Here is a 12,856-nt window from a genome sequence, read left to right on the forward strand (position 1 = left end):
AATTGCTGGCCTTTTTGCCTAAATTAGAAACCGTTATTAAAGCGGTTGATATGATGACTTGTTAGAGTGATGGACAAAAAGCCTGAGGGATTTCTTTCACTTGGTTAAAAAAAAAAATGGACTGAGTCAGAAATTGCCTTTACTTTACAAGATCTAATTGCAGTCAAATAAAAAGTCCATTGTAATTCAATAGAGAATATTTGTCTGCAAAAAATAATAATAATAAAAAAACACCCCACAAAAACTATGCCATTAATGATTGTATTCAGTTCATTAGTGCTTACTTCTCATTATAGGCTAATGTACCTAACTCCAATCTGATCTATAATTAAAAAAAAAAAGCAAAAATAAAACTCTGACCCTTGGCATTTTTTGTGATAACTTATATATGATATAGATCAGAACAAGAAATTTAGAGGTTTTCCTAGACTGTTTGTAAATAATCCACAGTTTTTATCTGTTGTTCCTCATAGACACACACACACACACATATATATATACCATACATACATACTTACATACACAGAAACTCTCATAGCTGGGTTGGTTAGTTTATGTGGAGGACATATTTTCCCCATTTCCTTTCTTTTGGTGAGGCTAGGTTATGATGTGTAGAAGTATCTGGGAGCTTTCTGCATTTGTGACCGCATATTTTTTTTGCATTTCTATTTCTATTTTATTTATTTTAATTTTACTTTTGGAGGTCTTCAAATAATTTGTCAGTGTTTCAACTTTTTATTTTTTTCTATTTTTCTTTTTGTTGCTTTCTTCGCAAAAAGACTGTCCTCTCAACCCCCACCCCCCAATTTTTTAATTTAATTTTTTTTTTTTTTTGGTCATTGCCATATTTCATCTAATTTTCTTCTCTCACTATTTGTCATTGTGATAAACTGATAAACTTTCTTACCTCATGCAAAGTCTTTGAAAAAGAAAGAAATAAAAAAAACAAACACAAACAAAACAGCAAAGCTTAAATTTATTTCAAGTTTCAGCATTGTAAATGAAAGAGAAAAAAAAAATCATTCTTCGACCCATTCCTTCCAAAGAGTTAAGGTGCAGTTTAATTACCAATTTTTTTTTTTTGTAAATTTCATTATTGTTAATTTTTGTATTTTTTTTTTGTTTGTCCCTTTTTTTTTAAACAAGAAAAAAAAACATTTTAATTATTGCTAGAGTTTATCTGTAACTATTATTGCACTGAAAAACATCTTCAAGTTGAAGTGGAAAAAAAATTTTTAATGAGTTCTAGATATAATAATAATAATAATAATAATGATAATAATAACAGTAATAATAATAATCATAACATAGAAATTGGATGTTATATGTTAGTTAAAAGTTGATGATAATCGTTTTTTATGGGATAACTAGGAAAGGTTGCACCTTATCCCAATCACTGCACCATATATTCATAGCTTATCAAACCTATTGATAATATTTTAGCTCTTACAAATTACAAATCACCACCACCACCACAACAACAACAAAATAAAAATATGTATTTGATTAATTGGAAAATAAGGAACATTTCATAAATTGTAAGCCTATGTTTTACTAATTACTGCTGAGCTGAAAACAAGGAATCTGTTTGTTATGGATCTTACCCCATCCCCTTTCATACCTAGTTCTCTACTGTGACTATGATGACCACCACCCCTTCCAGTATCAAATATTAAACAAAAACAAAAAATTTAAATACATGTATACAAATATCAAAACAATTAAATTGCAATTTCTTTCCTGCCAAAATTATTTGTCTTTTCTTTTCCATTTTCCTTTTTTTTTTTTTTTTTTTTTTTTTTTTTGCTTTTTTGGTTAATAATAATCATTTAAAATGGTTAAAAGAGATATAAATTTAAAGTAAATTAAAAAAAAAAAGATCTAGAAATGTTAGACTATTATATTTATATATGTGTGAGTGAGTGTTTGTGTTTGAATGTGAACAAAAATTAAAGTACTCAATATGTATGTAGTTTGAGTACCGTTTATTTATTTGAAGTTGGATGTTTAACTCCGTTGTTGCTCGGTTGTTTCATGTATAAACAAAGGGGACCAGCACACTGGTGCCACCTACAAGAAGATAAAAAAAAAAGAGGTAAACTCTGAGTTGCAAAAGAATTAATCATCAGCTTGAAACATAAATAAATAGATATTTAAAAGTAATTTTTCCTACTGTGTGCATATATGTGTATCATCAGTAAATCATAAATCTGAAAAAGAAGCACACTCTACATTATAGAGCAGTAGAGTATACAAAGATGGATATGGCCAGTCTGGGGGGCTACTCTGGGTTTCATGTCCATAAAGCACTTTGCTTTACAGCAGGCATAGGGTCCGAGAAAAGCTAAGTGTTTTATGGACATGAAACCCAGGCTGACCCCATAGACCAGCCATATCTATCTATGTATGTATATATGTATACAAATGCATATATATATATATATATATATATATATATATATATAATTTATAATTTTTCAGTTACACACAAAATAAGGTCTTTGTGACAAATGAAATTTATAGTGTATTAAGAAGATATTAATAAGGAATTGGTATTTGATAAAGGCAAAGGAGGGGATGTATTAAACTAGAAGTATTAACCAGAAATAATTATTAAACTCATATTTGGTGACAAAATTCCACACAACAGAAAAAACTCAACAGTATTATTATTGTTGTTATTATTATCGGGGACTCTTTCTGCTGTATTTTATTTCCATGACTGTTGAAGATAAATGAATTACAACAACAGCAACAATATACAACAAACAGAAAAACAATCCAAAACCTTGTATGTTATATTATTAGATTTTTTTTTATCATTTTAGTAAAATATATTAGAATGGAAGATTTTTTTGGAGCATTGCTAATGTTGGTTGTGGATACACACATGCATATATATATATATATATTTATATATAAATATATATACACACATGTATGTATATGCATATATATATATATATATCTGTGTAAGTATGTATATATGCCTGTAAATATGTGTTTATGTACATATATATATATATATGTATGTATTTATATACATATATATGTGTGTATATACATATGTGTGAATGTATGTGTGTTTTGTAAATCATGGTTATTAAGAAAGCAAAAATAATCTTTGCTATGGAAATCTTCCAAAAAAAAAAAAATAAATAAAAAGAATAGTGATTTTTTTTATGACAAAAAAGCAAAAAACAAGGAAAAAAAACATGTAAATAGTCGTGGGATTTTTGTTGTTAATTTTCATTAAAAAATTTTTTTTTCATATAAGTATATTGTACATATGCAAGTATGTATGGGATGTATGTGTGTATTATATTCATGGAAAAAAAAAAATAACAACTTCATAATTATTGTTTATTTTACTTTTTATTTTTTATTATTATAATTATTTTTTTGCTTTGTCTTTTCACACATATTTTTTTCCTCCATGTTGGGGAGAGAAAAAAAAATAACAACAAAACAAAGAAACAAAATTTGAGAAACAAAAAAAATATGAGCCATTTTTGTTTGTTTTAGTTTTGCTGTTTAAGTTAAATTTGCACATTAAAGAAAAAAAAAAAACATGCGCAAATTAAAAATTAAATATTATGAATGAATTAATTAAAAAAAAAAGGAGTTTACTGCTGTCAATGTTTAGAGCCATGGATGTTTATAATTAAATTGTGTGTGCATGTGTGCGTGTGCATGTGCATGATTGTATGTATGTATGTATGTACATTGTGTACACACTTAAAACAAAAATAAAATAAAAACCTCTTTGGAAGAAGTATTGTCATCCCATAAGCATATTTTGCCCTGTTGACCCTTTATCCTACCGACCTACCTACCTACCTATCTATCTCCCTACCTAACACATACAAACTGTATGCATGTACATATTAACACAAATAGATAAATATGAAGAAGACACAAAGAAGATGAAAATGAAGAAGTAGGAGAACCAACACCTTGCCAAATTAAAATAATCTGTTTTCTTTTATTAACGTTAATTTTCTACTGTTGTTTCATTTTTGTGTGTGTTTATTTAATTTTTTTTTCCAAACAACCTACAAATACACTTTGTATGTATGCATGTATATATGTATAAGTAAGCATATATATATATATGTATATGTATATATATATATGTGTGTGTGTTGTGTGTATTTTGCCTATCTATACACATGCCAGGTATGAATGCATAATAGGTATTTATGCATGCATCCTCACCATTTTTCCATTTCTTGCATGAGACAAATGGAATTCACTGAGGCAGATTTTCTACTGCCAGATGTCCTGCCTGTCACCACTGTACACCTATTTCCAAGCAAGGTAATATTTCTCTCTGGCGAGACATAATTTTTATAACGAGTGGAAATTAACGACAGAGATGCTTGTTTACAACTTTGCATGATATCAAGACATGGAGACACACACATGCATATACATGTATATATTTTTTGTATATGTGAGTGTACATTTGTATTTGTGTCTCCTTGACTTGACTTCATATTGTGAGATATATGTAAATGAGTGTCACTGTGATATAAGGGGTGTTGTTTCCTATCTTTCATGAAAATGTGTCTGGCCATGAGCAAATATTACCTTGCTTGGAAACAGATGATAGCAATAGGAAGGACATCCATCCATAGAAAATTTGCCTCAATGAATTCCATCTGACCCATGCAAACATGGAAAAGTAGATGTTAAATTGAGGATTATACATGTAAATATGTATTCATATATGTGTATGTGTGTGTATATATATATATATATATATATACACACATATATATATATATATATGCATGCACATACACACATAATTTACATATATATATATTTATATCATACATACATACACACACACATACATTTTATATTTAAATATACACACATGTACAAAATTATCTTTGTGACAATTTTGTCTCCTTTTAAAACATTTCCATTTTTAAAAAAAAAAACGTTTTTTTTTTTTTTACATATTTGCTTTTTTGTAAGCAAAAAAAAATGATAAATTGAAATTAATAATGAAAAAAAAAAAAGTCTGTGAAATATATAAGTAAATAAATATAATAATAATTTTAAGGCAAAAGAAAATACACAAAAAAGAGAAAAAATGGCAAACCTACCAACTAAAAAAAGTGCTTCCTATATAGAGGCAAATATAAGCCGAAAAATGATGAAATTATTGACTAGATAGCCAAGAAAATTAGAACTTTGTTTGGATCACACATATATACACAGAAATGTTATTGTAAACTATTTTAGAATGTTTATTTATTTCCCTTATGTTATTATTATTATTATTATTGTTATTCTGAATTGGTGGCAGTTTTAGTAGAGCAGCAGATAAAATACTTTGTAGTATGGTATGTGGCAGCATTCTTTTATGTCCCTAGTTAAAAATATCCACCCAGGGGGTCAGTTTGATCTTTACTCCTATGGTGATTTACTAAAAAAATTTGTACCTGTCGAGTACAGGTGTCAATCTAATCAACCTTCTTTCCTTCTCTTTAAAGTTTTGAGACCTCGTGCCCATCTTAGAAATCTTGATTATTGTCCATATTATGGATTAGCAGAATTGTTAGAATGTCAGATATAATGCTTTGAAGGCAGCGAGTTCACGCCAGGCAAAATGCTTAGCGATATTTCATCAGTCTTTACACTCTGAGTTCAAATTCCGTCAAGGTTGACTTTGCCTTTCATCCTTTCGGGATCAATAAATTAAGTACCAATTATGTACTGGGGTCGATCTAATTAACTGGCCCCCTCCCCAAAAATTTCGGGTTTTGTGCCTAGAGTAGAAAAGATATAATGCTTTGAGAAGTTTCGTCTGGCTCTAAGTTTTGATTTGAAATCCAGACGAGGTCAACCTTGCTTTTTGTCCTTTCAGTGTTAATAAAATAAAGTAACAGAATACTTAGTACAGAGATTAAGGGTACTGACTAACATTCTCTCCCAGAATCATTACTTTCATTATTAATTAGGAGAGTGGTGGACGACAAAAATCATTAGGGGGTTGATAAAACGCTTTGTGGAATATACTTTATGGCCCTTCAGCTTTGAATTCAAATCCTGCCATTGCCAACTTTGTACTTCATTCTAGGAATCAGTAAAATACTGGGATCCATAAATCAACTCTATGCTTCCTTCACCATTCCACCATCATCTCACCTTCACACTAAAATTTGCTAGTTTCATAGATTTTGCTAATGAGGGCTATAACTGCTGGGAATATTATCAAGTTAAGTCTGATAGCAAACAATATATAGATACACACATATAGATGTATATGTGTATGTACAGACATACATGGGTATGTATGTATGTGTGTGTGTATATATATATATATATATATATGTATATATACATATATGTGTGTGTGTACATATACATGTGTGCATGTACATATACATGTATGTGTGTGTATATATATAAATTGTTACTGTGACTGTTAAGTCGACTCATTCATAGTAGCATATTGTGTGTGTATATATATATATATATATTCATTTGATAATTTTAGCTTAACTTTCTTGAATATATCACCCCATTCTGTCCTATCTCCCTAACCCTAACCCTAACCCTAACCCTAACCCTTCTAAAACAATAAATAGGTTAATTAAAAATCTATGGACAAAGATGTTGTATCTAGTATGGGATCTATAGAGCATTGAAGGTAATTGTGGGGCCTTTTTAGGTTTTTAATTCTAGAGAAATGTGTGTGTGTGTGTGTGTGTATTATATATATATGTGTACATATTATATGTGTGTGTGTGTGTGTATAGATATATATATATGAGAGGAGTGTGTTTTTGAAAAATTATGTAAATCAACATCTGCAGTTTAGATAAATGTATACATACATATATTTATATGTATGTGTTTGTATGTGTGTGTGTATATATATATATATATATATATATATATATATATATGTGCATATATATATGCATGTGTGTGTGTGTGTATATATATATATATATGTGCATATATATATATGCATGTGTGTGTGTATATATATGCATACATGTTTATAGATATGAATGTTTATATTTGCATATACATACAAATAGATACAGTTATGATATTTTTTTATATAATTTAAAACCATCTCAACTCAGTTAAATATCAAAATTTTTTAGTGTATCTTGACGTATTATTAGTGATACAGCCATCAAAGGTTCAAACCAACCAAAAGTAAAATAGGAAAAAAAAAAAACTCATTCCAAGAATTTTAAAAAATTTATTGAATCTTTTAACCACACTTTTTTTTTTTTTTTTGGTGAGGTTGGGCATCATTTTGGTTTTTCTCTACTCCCTTGCTGAACCATTCCTACTATTTCTAAGCGAAAAATTCACTTAAAATACAAATAATTTCATGTGAGTTGTAGATTATGTTACTTCAGTGCAGTAGCATCTTTATTTCTGCAGGTTATCACTTACACACATAAACACATGTAGCCATGTATATATATATTCATACATGTGCATACACACACACACATAGTCGATTCTAATTTTACAAATACTACAAATATTGACTGAATAATGACCTTGTATGTGAAGATTTGTTAATATTGATTTTGATTGGGACTTCAAAGTTTTGATAATGTCGCCTCGTCATACTTTATATACATGTGTGCGTGTGGAGTGTGTGACACATATACAGGTAAAAATTTCAAATTCTATCAGTTATGTCTCCATGGATCTCATTGGCCTTTGCCTACAATAAAGTGACAGAATAAGCCACTTCATCCAGAAGTTGAGACCGTGAAAATCTAGAAACATTGATGATAGTTTTGAAAAGAAACTTTAAAGGAACAAAAATATGAAGAAGAAATAGCAATTGTTTAAAATAGAGAGATCTAGAGCTGTTTGGTTTTTAGTACATTCAAAAGAATAATTATTTTCTTACACAGAAATATATATATATATATATATATATATATATATATATATATATATATACACACACACACACATACATACAGAAATACAGCAACACACACATAGATATTGTCCAAAATTTCAGTGTTTATTTTGCTTTTTTCTCCTCCAAATCTGACTACCTCCCCTGCCTCTTGTTTTTTTTTTTGGTTTCATCTGATCATTAGAGGGACAACATGATGAAATCTAAAAAAATATATAAAATAAGCTCTTTTTTTGTTTATATATATTTTTTTCTGTAAATCTGTAAATGTAATTAACAATGTAATTTCTTGTACAACTGCTGCTACTACTACAACTACTGCTACTACTATTGTATAATAAAACAACAACAAAATCAGTGAACCACCTGAGGGATGTGACAGGTGTATCTCTTACCTTTTTACCTCCTTCCTGGCAGTCTTTAGTAACGATGGTGCTGATGATGATGTCACTGTTGACATTGTTGTCATTGTCCCATTGCCTAACTTCAGCCTCACCTTCCTCCACTTGACCATGCTACAAACACCCCTTTGGCCCACCCATTCCCCACCTACCCCTGCTGTGTATTATCTTTCCTTGCCCACCACCCATCCAGAATCCCACTTCCACACACAAATGCCAACTTTACTTTCATTCTGGTCTGTTGGCAATACATAAAAACTGAAATTATTATTATCATTATTTTTATTATTATTATTATTATTTTCCAAACCATGTTCTAAAGCTGTCTGGTTCTCTCTTTTATTTCCCCCGCCCCCCTGAAATGATCAACAATAAATAGTTTCTTTCACAAAAACTGTTATTTTTTTTTCATTTCTCTTTTTTTTTTCTATATTTCTGAATAAATATTAAAGAAAAATGTGTTTCATTTCCTATTTGACTTTCACGCTGTTGGCTGGTTCACTTTCATACCACCACCACCTCCATCATCACCATCACCATCACCACCACCATGTGGCTACAGGGTGTCTTTAACAGAGTCCACACTCTCACAAGTATTTCATCCGTGTCTCAGATCTAAGGATCATTTCCGTCTTTCCTGACTTCCCTTACCCACTGATACTGCTCTTCCTTATTTAAATAAGTATTGAAAAAACACATATACGGATATGAACACGCATATACACTCACACACATGCGTATCAGTTTATATAGATTTTAATATAATTAGTTTATGCTCTTAGTTCAAATCTTGCTGAGGTCAGCATTGTGCTTTATATTCTATTGGTGTGGAGAATCAACTGATAAAAAACATACATATATATTTTAAATCAGTTATACTCCTTTTGTAACAAAAATATCTATCAAAGATAGGAGCTGTATTTTAACAGGGTTGACTTTTCCAGGGATGTGGTCAGAGGTAGGGAGCAATAAATTAAAGTATTAATCAAGTCCTGGGGTTGACTTAATATTCTAACACCCAACTTCTGACAGATTTTAGGCCTTGTACCTATGACAGATATTATTATTATTATTATATTGAGTTCAAATTCTGTTGAGTTTGACTTTGCCTTTCATCTTTCCAGGGTCAATAAAATAAATATTAGTTATGTACTGGGGTGGAGCAATGTAATCAACTCCCCCCACCCCTTTCCTCAAAATTTCAGGCCTTGTACCTACAGCAGAGAGGATTATTATTAAATTTTTCAATTTTCTTAGTAATTTGAATGTTGGTACTTCTTTCCTGTGAATTCAAATTATTGTCATGTCTTTAATTTAAAGAAATGAATGTGTTCTAAGGATTTCTCTACTACTACTACTGCTGCCTCTCACACTCACGCCACTCCCACTCACTCCCAAAAGCCTCACTTTGAATATCACTGCTGCCATGTCACTTTCAATGACTTTGACCACCATATAGCTTTGTTGATTGATACATGTGTATATATATGTATAAAAATATATGTATACATATTTGTGTACACACACACACAAACATAGTTTTCTAAAGTTGTAAATTTTAACCTAGCCTGCGCTGTTCTGCTAGTTCTTCCCACACACACACACACCTTAGTGAAAGAAATTATGTATCTATATCATTCTATCTACATATATATATATACCAATACCAGCTCCCTTACCTGTGAAGTCAGCCAAGCAAGTATATTATTTATGCATCCATGCCACCACATCACAATTTGGGAATATTTTGGAATTATTTTTATACCAAAAGTGAAAAAAATAATTAGAAAAAAAATTAATATTGTATTTCTTTCTACTTACAAATGATGTAAAATTGAAATAGTTTACACATATGACACTCACGTACACACACACACACACATATGCAAAGGTGTATGTACTTAGAAACATACACACACAATATAAAGGTATAAGTACTTAGATACATACATACATACAACACATATATAAAAAGCATGCATGTATTTATGTATGTACATATATATATATATTGATATGTATGTGTGTGTGTGTATTTATATACACATAAGCTGTTTCAAATCCTAACCATTTCCACATCACACCCAAACTACATGTGTTTTTTTTATTGTTTTTGTTTTTTCATACTAATTTTATTTTATCTTATTCATGTTTTTATTGATATTTTTGTGAAGAAGTTGTTATTTTTTATTTTATTTTCTTTTTCTTTTGTTTGTTTGTTTGTTTGTTTATTTCTTTCTTCTGGTGTTGCCTAATAATAATAATTAACATTATTAATTAATAATGATATTAACAACAACAACAACAACTACAACAAAAACAAATCTACTAAAACAACTAACAAAAATACAATATACTTTGCCCTCCCTTTGTAAAAAAAAAAACCCTACAAAACAACCACAATATACAAAAATAACAAGCTAATGAGAGAGCATCATCGTGGTCACATGAACTGCTCGAAATAGCACCCACATCTTCCTCAAACCATCCCCTGCCGTCTTAAGTAAGGACGTAATGGATAGTGTAGTCCAGAGTACACTATAAATAAAATATATAAAAAAAATTAAGACGGATTGGTCATTGCTGGAAAACTTCTGACCACGGGCTGACTCGGGATTAAACAACAACACAACAACAACAAAATCTTCTAATCCAAAAGTTGACATTTTAATTTTTGCTTGCAACTATTATTTAGTTTGTTCAGTTATTCTTGTTTTGTTTTATTTGTCTTTTTAATTAATAAAAAAAAATATTGTTTTATTTTCGTGTTTTTTTGTTTTAATTTTGGTTTTACTCATATCACTATTTTCATTGTTGTATGTGTGCTACTAGGTTATATGTGTGTGTGTGTGTGTGTGTGTATCAAGGCTACCATTGGTTTCATGTTAATAAAAATATCTTAATCTCTTAACAATTATTCAAGCCAATATTAAAATATTTTTCTTAACAGGAAACCAATGGTAGCGTTAATACGAAGAAATTTTATCCCTCAATGCAGTGTTGAGCACTCATTCTTGGTGTTCAACATTCGTACATATATATATATATATATACAGAATGCGTAAGATATTTGAGGACAGATTTATGTTTATAAAAAAGACAGGTATTTAATAACAGCTTATAACTTTATTTATCAAAAAATGCTAAGAGGATAAAAATAAACCTTCTTTTCTATAATGTTATTCAATAAAGCCACCTTCAGCTTCAACAACTGCTTCAATATGAGATCTAAATCATCTACATGCTCGAATCAAGTGGTTCTGGTTCATTTTGGACATTACTCTGACTATGGCAGCTTTCTTGGTATTATGGGCATGTTCGTTGACCTCTCTCTCAACAATGCTCCACATATAATAGTCTAATGGATTGAGATCTGGGAAATTAGGAGGCCAAATGTTAGGGGTTATGTGATCATGAAAATATTCAGCCATCCATTCCTGTGTTACTAGAGCCATGTGTGATAGTGCAGTCTTACTGAAACACATATGGCCTTCCATTACATACACTGTCTATGCAGGGCTTAACAATTGTTTCCAGGACCTCAATGTAGGTGGCAAAGTTAACTCTAAGGCCTTGTGGAAAGAAGTAAGGTGGCATCACATGTCGTTCATTGCTGACAACCCCTAAAACCATAGTTGCAGGAAAGTTTACATGCATAACACTTCGAACTTCAGAAGGGTCTGCACATAACCATCTGTCATTTCTTCTGCTATCTTTTTGATCTTGGCCAAAGTTTTTCTCATTTGAGAAAAACTAAATCAAATCTTATATATATATATATATATATATATATATATATATAATAGGGCATGGCTTTATTGATACAAAGTTCACTTTGCAAGCATTTGATTTTGAGTACCATCTTGCCAGTAGGTTTCTTCTCGTATAGTCCTAAGCTGATCAGTGTCTTTTGAGTGGAACTGGTCAACAAAAACTGCATGGAAGAACATCATGTGTGTATGTGTATATACATATATATATATATATATATAAATGATTACTTACACTTGCCATCTTTGCACGAAACCATTCAACCTAAATTTGTAATGTTATGTTGACATTCCCTATTAACTAATTGCTTTATATCTCTGCGCTCTCAGTGCCAAAGTTGGAATATATAATCCCTAATTAAAAAGACAAATAAAGGTTAGCAACAGGTTAAGCATATGGTTTTGAAATGCTGCCTTACTTATAGGTTTTCATCAGTCCTCTGTTGGAAACGAAGATGGATGTACAGCATACAAATATCCATATTTGTTGCTTCTTCATGCACTGATGGATGATGGCAGCGCCTTGACAGACTGTATCTGATATTCACTTGAGTCTTTTCACTTTTGTTAATTTCTGAACTAGCAATCTCTCTTTAATTTCAATAGCTTGCAGATTGCAGAAAAAATGTAGAGATCCATGTCTGATTGCCTCACCACTCATCTGGTGGTGTAAAACGGTGACACACATACACATGCATATATGCATGTATATGTGCGTCTGTGTATGTATGTGTGAGTATGTATCTATTTCTCTATTTCTA

At 30.3% G+C, this 12,856-nt stretch overlaps 1 protein-coding gene across 1 annotated transcript in view; it reads left to right on the plus strand.

Moving 5' to 3' along the window:
* Positions 1 to 11,085, plus strand: part of LOC106874320 (ephrin-4) — a 362,025-nt gene extending 350,940 nt beyond the window's left edge. Inside the window, exon 6 of the mRNA XM_052972470.2 lies at positions 1 to 11,085. This exon is cut by the window's left edge and continues 11,106 nt beyond it. The gene's annotated coding sequence lies outside the window, so the exon portion shown is untranslated.
* The last annotated feature ends 1,771 nt before the right edge of the window (positions 11,086 to 12,856 follow it).

Source organism: Octopus bimaculoides, chromosome 13 (genome assembly GCF_046866305.1).
Source record: "Octopus bimaculoides isolate indiv1 chromosome 13, ASM4686630v1, whole genome shotgun sequence".
Taxonomy (NCBI): Eukaryota; Metazoa; Mollusca; class Cephalopoda; order Octopoda; family Octopodidae; genus Octopus; species Octopus bimaculoides.